Source organism: Pan paniscus, chromosome 5, assembly GCF_029289425.2.
Source record: "Pan paniscus chromosome 5, NHGRI_mPanPan1-v2.0_pri, whole genome shotgun sequence".
Classification (NCBI taxonomy): domain Eukaryota; kingdom Metazoa; phylum Chordata; class Mammalia; order Primates; family Hominidae; genus Pan; species Pan paniscus.
Genome location: NC_073254.2, coordinates 106,015,220 through 106,027,694, shown reverse-complemented (window position 1 = coordinate 106,027,694; position 12,475 = coordinate 106,015,220). Strand labels below are relative to the sequence as shown.

General features: G+C 37.1%; 1 long non-coding RNA gene across 2 annotated transcripts in view; it reads right to left on the bottom strand.

Moving 5' to 3' along the window:
- Positions 1-11,289, bottom strand: part of LOC134730611 (uncharacterized) — a 76,401-nt gene extending 65,112 nt beyond the window's left edge. For both annotated transcript variants that reach the window (XR_010112475.1, XR_010112474.1), the window contains exon 1: positions 10,944-11,289. This is a non-coding gene — a long non-coding RNA (uncharacterized LOC134730611). The remainder of the gene's footprint in view (positions 1-10,943) is intronic.
- Between the last annotated feature and the right edge of the window lie 1,186 nt (positions 11,290-12,475).

Here is a 12,475-nt window from a genome sequence, read left to right as displayed (position 1 = left end):
GGCAAAAATAAAGATGTTCTTTGAAACCAACGAGAACAAAGACACAACATACCAGAATCTCTAGGACACATACAAAGCAGTGTGTAGAGAGAAATTTATAGCACTAAATGCCCACAAGAGAAAACAGGAAAGATCTAAAATTGACACCCTAACATCACAATTAAAAGAACTAGAGAAGCAAGAGCAAACACATTCAAAAGCTAGCAGATGGCAAGAAATAACAGATCAGAGCAGAACTGAAGGAAATAGAGACAAAAAAAACCCTTCAAAAAATCAATGAATCCAGGAGCCGGTTTTTTGAAAAGATCAACAAAATTGATAGACCACTAGCAAGACAAATAAAGAAGAAAAGAGAGAAGAATCAAATAGACACAACAAAAAATGACAAAGGAGATTTCACCACCAATCCCAAAGAAATACAAACTACCATGAGAGAATACTATAAGCACCTCTATGCAAATAAACTAGAAAATCTAGAAAAAATGGATAACTTCCTCAACACATACACCCTCCCAAGACTAAACCAGGAAGAAGTTGAATCTCTGAATAGACCAATAACAGGATCTGAAATTGAGGCAATAATTAATAGCTTACCAACCAAAAAGAGTCCAGGACCAGATGGATTCACAGCCGAATTCTACCAGAGGTCCAAGGAGGAGCTGGTACCATTCCTTCTAAAACTATTCCAATCAATAGAAAAAAAGGGAATCCTCTCTAACTCATTTTATGAAGCCAGCATCACCCTGATACCAAAGCCTGGCAGAGACACAACAAAAAAAGAGAATTTTAGACCAATATCCTTGATGAACATTGATGCAAAAATCCCCAATAAAATACTGGCAAACTGAATCCAGCAACACATCAAAAAGCTTATCCACCATGATCAAGTGGGCTTCATCCCTGGGATGCAAGGCTGGTTCAACATATGAAAATCAATAAACATAATCCAGCATATAAACAGAACCAAAGACAAAAACCACATGATTATCTCAATAGATGCAGGAAAGGCCTTTGACAAAATTCAACAACGCTTCATGCTAAAAACTCTCAATAAATCAGGTATTGATAATAAGAGCTATCTATGACAAACCCACAGCCAATAACATACTGAATGGACAAAAACTGGAAGCATTCCCTTTGAAAACTGGCACAAGACAGGGATGCCCTCTCTCACCACTCCTATTCAACATAGTGTTGGAAGTTCTGGCCAGGGCAATCAGGCAGGAGAAGGAAATAAAGGGTATTCAATTAGGAAAAGAGGAAGTCAAATTGTCCCTGTTTGCAGATGACATGATTGTATATCCAGAAAACCCCATCATCTCAGCCCAAAATCTCCTTATGCTGATAGGCAACTTCAGCAAAGTCTCAGGATACAAAATCAATGTGCAAAAATCACAAGCATTCTTATACACCAATAACAGACAAATAGAGAGCCAAATCATGAGTGAACTCCCATTCACAATTGCTTCAAAGAGAATAAAATACCTAGGAATCCAACTTACAAGGGATGTGAAGGACCTCTTCAAGAACTACAAACCACTGCTCAATGAAATAAAGGAGGATACAAGCAAATGGAAGAATATTCCATGCTCATGGGTAGGAAGAATCAATATCGTGAAAATGGCCATACTGCCCAAGGTAATTTATACATTCAATGCCATCCCATCAAGCTACCAATGACTTTCTTCACAGAATTGGAAAAAAACTACTTTAAAGTTCATATGGAACCAAAAAAGAGCCCAGATTGCCAAGTCAATCCCAAGCCAAAAGAACAAAGATGGAGGCATCACGCTACCTGACTTTGAACTATACTACAATGCTACAGTAACCAAAACAGCACGGTACTGGTACCAAAACAGAGATATAGACCAATGGAACAGAACAGAGCCCTCAGAAACAACGCTGCATATCTACAACTATCTGATCTTTGACAAACCTGAGAAAAATAAGCAATGGGGAAAGGATTCCCTATTTAATAAATGGTGCTGGGAAAACTGGCTAGCCATATATAGAAAGCTGAAACTGGATCCCTTCCTTACACCTTATACAAAAATTGATTCAAGATGGATTAAAGACTTACATGTTAGACCTAAAACCATAAAAACCCTAGAAGAAAACCTATGCAATACCATTCAGGACATAGGCATGGGCAAGGACTTCATGTCTAAAACACCAAAAGCAATGGCAACAAAAGACAAAATTGACAATTGGGATCTCATTAAACTAAAGAGCTTCTGCACAGCAAAAGAAACTACCATCAGAGTGAACAGGCAACCTACAGAATGGGAGAAAATTTTTGCCACCTACTCATCTGACAAAGTGCTTGTATCCAGAATCTACAATGAACTCCAACAAATTTACAAGAAAAAAACAAACAACCCCATCAAAAAGTGGGCAAAGGATATGAACAGACACTTCTCAAAAGAAGACATTTGTGCAGCCAAAAAACACATGAAAAAATGCTCATCATCACTGGCCTTCAGAGAAATGCAAATCAAAACCACAATGAGATACCATCTCACACCAGTTAGAATGGCAATCATTAAAAAGTCAGGAAACAACAGGTGCTGGAGAGGATGTGGAGAAATAGGAACACTTTTACACTGTTGGTGGGACTGTAAACTAGTTCAGCCGTTGTGGAAGTCGGTGTGGTGATTCCTCAGGGATCTAGAACTAGAAGTACCATTTGACCCAGCCATCCCTTTACTGGGCATATACCCAAAGGTTTATAAATCATGGTGCTATAAAGACACATGCACACATATGTTTATTGCTGCACTATTCAGAATTGCAAAGACTTGGAACCAACCCAAATGTCCAACAATGATAGACTGGATTAAGAAAATGTGGCACATATACACCATGGAATACTATGCAGCCATAAAAAAAGGATGAGTTCCTGTCCTTTGTAAGGACATGGATGAAGCTGGAAACCATCATTCTCAGCAAACTATTGCAAGGACAAAAAACCAAACACCGCATGTTCTCACTCATAGGTGGGAAGTGAACAGTGAAAACACATGGGCACAGGAAAGGGAAGGGAACATCACACACCGGGGGGGACTGTTGTGGGGTGGGGGGAGGGGGAGGAATAGCATTAGGAGACATACCTAATGCTAAATGACGAGTTAATGGGTGCAGCACACCAACATGGCACATGTATACATATGTAACAAACCTGCACCTTGTGCACATGTACCCTAAAACTTAAAGTATAATAAAAAAAAAAAAAATTAGCCAGGCATGGTGACACACACCTGCGGTCCCAGTTACTTAGAAGACTGAGATGGCAGAATCAGTTGAGCCCAGGAGGCTGAGGCTGCAGTGAGCTATGCTATGCTCACACCACTGCACTCCATCCTGAGTGACAGAGCGAGATCATGTCTCAGAGAAAAAAAAAAAAATAGGACATCTCAACCTAGTGTGGCTTCTCACTTCTGACTGTTGCATTATAATCCTGGCTTTCAGGATTATACATATCCATATGTATATGTATAAGAATCTTGTAAAAATCCGTATCTAGCATTAATATAAAAAAGAATAGTTTCTATTTTTTCTGCAAGTGCAGGGAAAGAGGAACAAACATTTACTTCTTATATCTAAGTGTCATATATTTATATTCTGAATACATTTATATTCTGAATATAAAATCTAATAAATTTGCTTATTTAATTACTTTCAAGCACCTATGCTACTTGACTATGAATCCCTGGGGAATTTTTGCATGATCAAGCTCAAGCTCCATTGATAAGAGCATGGTATTGAGCCACGGTTGATAATCCTAGATCATTCAATTAACCTAACCTAAAAGCAGAAAGGGAACAGAGCCTGTTACAGATTATATTAGTTATCTATTGCTGAGTAACATTACCACAAATTTATCAGCTTAAAATAACATACATGAGTCTGGGACCCAATGGCTTCACTGCTGAATTTTAGCAAGCAATGAAGAAGAACTAATACCAGTCCTATTCAAACTATCCCAAAAAATAGAGGGGAAGGGAATACTTCCAAACTCATTCTACAAGGCAAGTATTATCCTGATAATAAAAGCAGACAAAGACACATTTAAAAATAAAACTACAGGCCAGTATCCCTGATGAGTACTGATGCAAAAAATCCTCAATACTAGCAAACTGAATTCAACAACATATTAAAAAGATCATTCATTGTGACCAAGTGGGATTTATCCCAGGGATGCAAGGGATAAATGTAACACATTGAACCATCCTTGGTTCAACATATGCAAATCAATCAGTGTGACACATCGTATCAACAGAATGAAGGACAAGAAACGTAAGATCATTGCAACTGATGTTGAAAAGAATTTGACAAAATTTAACATCGCTTTATGATTTAAAAAGAAAACTCTAAAAACTAGAGTTAGATGGAACATACCTCAACATAAGAAAACCCATATACAGCAGACTCATAGTCAGTATCATACTGAATGGGGAAAAACTGAAAGATTGGGGAGACAATAAGGATGCCCACTTTTGCCACTGTTATTCAACATAGTACTGGAAGTCCTACCTAGAGCAATCATACAAGAGAAAAAAATAAAGCACATCCAAACTGGGAAGGATGAAGTCAAATTATCCTTGCTTGCAAGTAATATGATTTTATATTTAGAAAAACTTAAAGACTCCACCAAAAAAACTATTAGAACTGATAAACAAATTCAGAAAAGTTGCAGGATTCAAAATCAACATACAAAAATCAGTGGCATTTCTATATGCCAATGGCAAACAATCTGAAATGGAAATCAAGAAAGTAATTGCATTTACAATAGCTATAAATAAAATTAAATACCTAGGAATAAACTTAACCAAAGAAGTGAAAGATCTCCATAATGAAAACTACAAAACATTGATGCAAGAAATTAAAGAAGACACCAAAAAAAAAAAAGGAAAGATATTCCATGTTCATGGATTGGAAGACTCAATATTGTTAAAATATCCATACTATCCAAAGAAATCTACAGATTCAATGCAATTCCTATCAAAATACCAATGACATTGTTCACAGAAATAGAAAACAGCAATCCCAAAATGTATATGGAACCACAATAGACCCAGAACAGCCAAAGCTATCCTGAGCAAAAAGAACAAAACCAAAGGAATCACATTACCTGACTTCAAATTACACTACGGAGCTATAGTAACCAAAACAGCAAGATACTGGCATAAAAACAGACATGTAGACCAGTGGAACAGAATAGAGAACTCAGAAACAAATCCATACACCTACAGTGAATTTATTTTCAACAAAGATACCAATAACATACATTGGGAAAAGGATAGTCTCTTCAAAAAATGGTGCTGGGAAAATTGGGTATCCATATGCAGAAGAATGAAACCATATATGAAAAGCAAATCAAAACGGATTAAGAACTTAAATATAAGACCTCAAACTATGAATGTGATCAAAGAAAACTTTGGGAAAACTTCCCAGGACATTGGAACGGGTAAAGATTTCTTGAGTAATGTACCATGAGCACAGGCAACCAAAGCAAAAATGGACAAATGGGATCACATCAAGTTAAAAAGCTTCTGCATAGCAAAGGAAACAATCAATAAAGTGAAGAGACAACCCATAAAATGGGAGAAAATATTTGCAAACTAGTCAGCTGACAAGGGATTAATAACTAGAATACATAAGGAGTTCAAACAACTCTATAGGAAAAAAATCTAATAATCTGATCAAAAATGGGCAAAAGATTTGAATAGACATTCCTTGAAAGAAGATATATAAATGGCAAACAGGCATATGCAAAGGTGCTCAACATCATTGATCTTCAGAGAAATGCAAATCAAAACCGCAATGAGATATCATCTCACCCAAGTTAAAATGGCTTTTATCCAAAAGACAGGCAACAACAAATGCTGACAAGAATGTGGAGAAATGAGAATCTTCCTACATTCTTGTGGGGAATGTCAATTAGTCAAAGAACAGTTTGGAAGTTCCTCAAAATCAATAAATAGAGCTATTATATGATCCAGCAATCCCACTGCTGGGTACATATCCAAAGGAAAGGAAATCAGTATATCAAAGAGATATCTGCACTCCCATGTTAACTGCAGCACTATTCACAATAGCCAATATTTGGAAGCAACCTAAGTGTCCATCAATAGATGAATTGAAAAAGAAAATAGGGTACATATACACAATAAAGTACTATTCAGCCATAGAAAAGAATGAGATTCTGTCATTTACAACAGCATAGATGAAACTGGAGGTCATTATGTTCAGTGAAATAAGCCAGGCACAGAAAGACAAACTTTACAGGTTCTCATTTATTTGCAGGAGCTAAAACAATAACCATACTTGAACTCATGGAGATAAAGAGTAGAATTATGTTTACCAGAGGCTAGGAAGCGGAGTGGGAGTAGGAGAGTGGGGATGGTTAATGGGTACAAAAATAGAGTTCAATAGAATAAATAAGATCTAATATTTGCTAGTACAACAGGGTGACTAAAGTCAGTAATAATTTATTGTACATTTTTAAATAACGAAAATAATATAATTGGAATGTTTGTAATACACACACACCCACACAATAAAAGCTTGAGCCATATGTAGAAAGCTGAAACTGGATCCCTTCCTTACGCATTATACAAAAATTAATTCAAGATGGATTAAAGACTTAAATGTTAGACCTAAAACCATAAAAACCCTAGAAGAAAATCTAGGCAATACCATTCAGGACATAGGCATGGGCAAGGACTTCATGTCTAAAACACCAAAAGCAATAGCAACAAAAGCCAAAATTGACAAATGGGATCTCATTAAACTAAAGAGCTTCTGCACAGCAAAAGAAACTACCATCAGAGTGAACAGGCAACCTACAGAATGGGAGAAAATTTTTGCAACCTACTCATCTAACAAAGGGCTAATATCCAGAATCTACAATGAACTCAAACAAATTTACAAGAAAAAATCAAACAACCCCATCAAAAAGTGGGCAAAGGATATGAACAGACACTTCTCAAAAGAAAACATTTATGCAGCCAAAAGACACATGAAAAAATGCTGGCCATCAGAGAAATGCAAAATCAAAACCACAATGAGATACCATCTTACACCAGTTAGAATGGCGATCATTAAAAAATCAGGAAACAACAGGTGCTGGAGAGGATGTGGAGAAATAGGAACACTTTTACACTTTTACACTGCTGGTGGGACTGTAAACTAGTTCAACCATTGTGGAAGTCAGTGTGGTGATTCCTCAGGGATCTAGAACTAGAAATACCATTTGACCCAGCCATCCCATTACTGGGCATATACCCAAAGGATTACAAAACATGCTGCTACAAAGACACATGCACACGTATGTTTATTGCAGCACTATTCACAATAGCAAAGACTTGGAACCAACCCAAATGTCCAACAATGACAGACTGGATTAAGAAAATGTGGCACATATACACCATGGAATACTATGCAGCCATAAAAAATGATGAGTTCCTGTTCTTTGTAAGGACATGGATGAAGCTGGAAACCATCATTCTCAGCAAACTGTCACAAGGACAAAAAACCAAACACTGCATGTTCTCACTCATAGGTGGGAATTGAACAATGAGAACACATGGGCACAGGAAGGGGAACATCACACACTGGGACCTGTTGTGGGGTGGGGGGAGGGATAGCATTAGGCGATATACCTAATGTTAAATGAAGAGTTAATGGGTGCAGCACACCAACATGGCACATGTATACATATGTAACTAACCTGCACGTTGTGCACATGTACCCTAAAACTTAAAGTATAAAAAAAAAGAAAAGAAAAGAAAAAAAAAAAAGCTTGAGGTGACAGATATCCCATTTACCTTGTGTGATTATGACACATTGTATGCCTGTATCAAAATATCTCATGTATCCCATAAATATATACACCTACTATGTATCCATAAAATTAAAATAAAATATAACACACATGTATTATCTTACAATTTCAGTCCAAGCATCTAAAGGAGAGGGTCACTATGAATCCAAATTGTTTTAAGCATATGAATAGGTGTAAACAAACATGAATTGAACACTTAATATTTGCAATGTCCCACATCATACATTGTAGAAAACTAAAATAAATAAACCATAGTCCATGCTGTCAAAGAGCTGACACTCTAGCAGAAGAGAAACAGGGACATAGTTACAAATCACTATAATAATGTAGAATGCAATAAACATTGCTGAAAAAATTATAGATGACACAAACAAATGGAAACACATCCCATGCTTGTGGATAAGTCAAATCAATATTGTGAAAATGACCATACTGCCAAAAGCAATCTACAAATTCAATGCAATTCCCATCAAAATACCACTATCATTCTTCACAGAACTAGAAAAAAGCAATTCTAAAATTCATGTGGAACCAAAAAAGAGCCTGCATAGCCAAGGCAAGACTAAGCAAAAAGAACAAATCTGGAGGCATTACATTGCCCGACTTCAAACTATACAATAAGGCCATAGTCACCAAAACAGCATGGTACTGGTATAAAAATAGACACACAGACCAGTGGAAGAGAATAGAGAACCCAGAAATAAACCCACATACTTACAGCCAACTGATCTTTGACAAAGCAAACAAAAAAATAAAGTGGAAAAAAGGCACCCTATTCGACAAATGGTGCTGTGATAATTGGCAAGCCACATGTAGCAGAATGTAACTGGATCCTCATCTCCCATCTTACACAAAAATCAATTCAAGATAAATCAAGGACTTAAATCTAAGACCTGAAACTATAAAAATTCAAGAATGTAACATCAGGAAAACCCTTATAGACAATGGCTTAGGCAAAAATTTCATGACCAAGAACCCAAAAGCAAATGCAACAAAAAACAAAGCTAAATAGGTGGGACTTAATTAAACTAAAGAATGTTTGCACAGCAAAAGAAATGGTCAGCAGAGTAAACAGACAACCCACAGAATGAGAGAAAATCTTCACAATCTATACATCCGTCAAAAGACTAATATCCGGAATCTACAAGGGACTCAAACCAATTAGCAAGAAAAAAGTAAACAACCCCATCAAAAAGTGGGCTAAAGACATGAATCGACAACTCTCAACAAAAGATATACGAATGACCAACAAGCATATGAAAAAAGAATGACCAACAAGCATATGAAAAAATGCTCAATATCACTAATGATCAGGGAAATGCAAAACCACAACGCACTACCACCTTACTCCTACAAGAATGGCCATAATCAAAAAATCAAAAAATAATCGATGTTGGCGTGGATGTGATGAAAAGGGAACACTTCTACACTGTTGGTGGGAATGTAAACTAGTACAACCACTATGGAAGACAGTGTGGAGATTCCTTAAAGAACTAAAAGTAGAACTACCATTTGATCTAGCAATCTCACTACTAGGTATCTCCCCAGAGGAAAAGAAGACATTATACGAAAAAGATACTTGCATATGCATATTTATAGCCACAAAATCTGCAATTGCAAAAATGTGGTACCAGCCCAAATGCCCATCAATCAACGAGTGAATAAAGAAATTGTGGCATGTATGTATACCATGGAATACTACTCAGCCATAAAAAGGAATGAAATAATGGCATTTGCAGCGACCTGGATGGAATTGGAGACCATTATTCTAAGTGAAGTAACTCAAGAATGGGAAACCAAACATTGTATGATCTCACTCATAAGTGGGAGCTAAGTTATGAGGATGCAAAGGCATAAGAATGATACAATGGACTTTGGGGACTATGCGGGAAAGGGTTGTGGGAGGGAGGAGGGATAAAATACTGCACATTGGCTACAGTGTACACTGCTTGGGTAATGGGTACACCGAAATCTCAGAATCACCATCAAATAATTTATTCGTGTAACCAAGCACCAACTGTTCCCCAAAAACCTATTGAAATAAAATAATAAAAAATATTTAAAATTAAAAATTAAAAAATAAAAGTTATAATAGAAAAATCAAAAAGAAAAGTGGTTGGAGCATAGAGGATGGTAAAGTTATAAAATAGTAGAGTTGTAAGTAGGTAATCCTTCCCAAAGAATGGACTGCAGAACGGTCATGAGGAATGTGAAAAGACAAAGAACAAATCTGAGAGCAAGCAGGCCAAGGACAGCACACCAGCTTTCATCTAATCTGGGTTATCAGCCCTTGCTGTCTCAAAGAAGAGCTGTGAAAACACATATTGAAGAGGACACAGAGCAACCAGGATCTCAGACATTCATAATAGGAGAATATAACGATGCAACCACTTTGAAAAACTGGAAGTTCCATAAAAAAATGAAACATACATCACCCCCCACATCCCAGAAGTTCTACTCCTAGGTATTTGTTTAAGGGAAATGAAATCTTATGACAGCAAAAAGATTCCACAAGAAGTTTCATGGCAACTTTACATATAATAGCCAAAAACTAGAAACAACCCTGATGTCTATCAACAGGTGAATGGATCAGCAAAATGTGATACAGTTATACAATGAAATACTAGTCGGTAATATAAAGGAAAAATAGATTATAAATAGATAATTAGATAGATAGATAATAGAGACATAGATATGCATGCAACAAGGATGAATCTCAACATTGTGCTGAGTGAAAGGGAAGAGTTCACTTAAGATCTGAGCATTTCATTGCATGTAAGTTGTATCTTATATCTATCAGATTCCGATCAGGAGACAGAACCACACAGTAATTTGAACAGGGGAAGTTTAATATAAAAAATTATTAACTATAAATGGGAATTACCTACTAATAGATAAAGACAAGCTTAAAGGATAAATACACAGAAAACATACATAGCAATCAATACCTCTAGCACTGAAGCACAGTACCTAGGCATGCATCAAATACAGAAGAGGCCTCCAGAGCTGAAATCCAAACTTTCACTGGGAAGGACACCATCCACCTGTGTGTGGATGGTGGAGAAGTTCATGCAGATGCCATGCTGGTAGAACTTACTGAGAAGCTGCCTTCTGGGATGCTGAAGGAAGCCCTCAACAAGGTGTTGTACCTCAGAACTCACTGCAAAGCCTCCCACAGAGATGGTGAGCTGGGAAACTACTTCCTTGGTTGCTAGGTGAAGCTGCCCACAGAAAGATGCCATGCTGCAGAGCTCACTGAGAAACTACCCATAGGGGTGGCCCAATAGGAAGCAATCCCCTGGGGTGCTAGGGAATGCTGCCCATGGGGAAGTAAGTATCAGCCAATTGTCCTATATGCTCCTGACTCATGCACTGCAATAGCAATCGCGCAGAGCACACTAGGAACCAGAAGAAAAGCCCTTTCATCCTCCAGCATACCTCCAGTGCCCTCTAGTGACAAAATTTAACATTGTGCCAGCTGATAATGAAAAAATGCTTCAGAATCACAAGGAGGGCAATGAAGGATAGATCTAAAACTGAGAGGCAACAAATAGATAACTAACACATGCCTCAAGGAGATGAAGAAGGGGGCGGGAGGAGAAGAGGAGGAAGAGGAGAAGGAGGAAGAAGAGAAGGTCATCTGTGGGATTTGAGGTATGATGGAAGATCAGAGACTTAAACAGAATAGATATAACTGGCTAAACATGAACAATAAATGATAGCTGGTGAACCTTGAGTATTTGCAAAGAGTGTACTAGGCACAGTATTTCATTTAGTAAAATATTTCTAGAAGTTAGTTATTGTTATTCTCATTTTGGTGAAGAAACTGGGACTCAAAGGGGATGGACAACTTACCCTAGGGTCACACAACCAGATGGTAATAGACCCAAAATTTTCACCCAGAACTCTGACTCCAAAGCCTCACTACATTGCATCTCCTCGATGATATATAATCATGCCAATGCCAAAATGGAAAGTCAAGATTCTGGTCCCCCCAGTAATTGCTTTTATACTTATCCCTAAGTCTGTCATTGAATACAAGAAGCTACAGGACTGGTTTCAAGTGGTGCTACATTTTTATAATCTTAGTGCAGAACTGGAAAGAGCAACTTGCCCATTCACCCAAGACTAACATCTGGCATGAAGTGAATTGCTTCTGTAGACAGTAAACGAGAGTAAGCTGGTATTTTTTTCTAAGTCAACTTTAGGACAGCTTTTCAAACAAACACACGTTGCCTTTATTCCCAGGACAAAAACCAGAAACTCTAATAGTCCCTGGCTGTTATAATTTTGATGCTTAATATACTTCTATCTATGTAAGCCGTATCACATACCTTTCTAATAAGGCAAGGAATAGTGAATAACATCAATTATATCACGATTGTTTCTCTTATAAAGTTAATTAATATTAATAATGGTTATTTATATTGGAGTTACCATTATCATTACCTTATATCATTCAATACCTATTCTGAAAGTCAAAGAATTATAATGTGGGTGGAGGGGTACTTGGAATTGTCTTGTTTAATCACCAGTGACCTATGAGTGCATGGCGAACTGTTAAAAAAATCAGCTAATGCTCTCTACTCAATTATTATGCCATAACTGAATCATAATATTTATTCACTT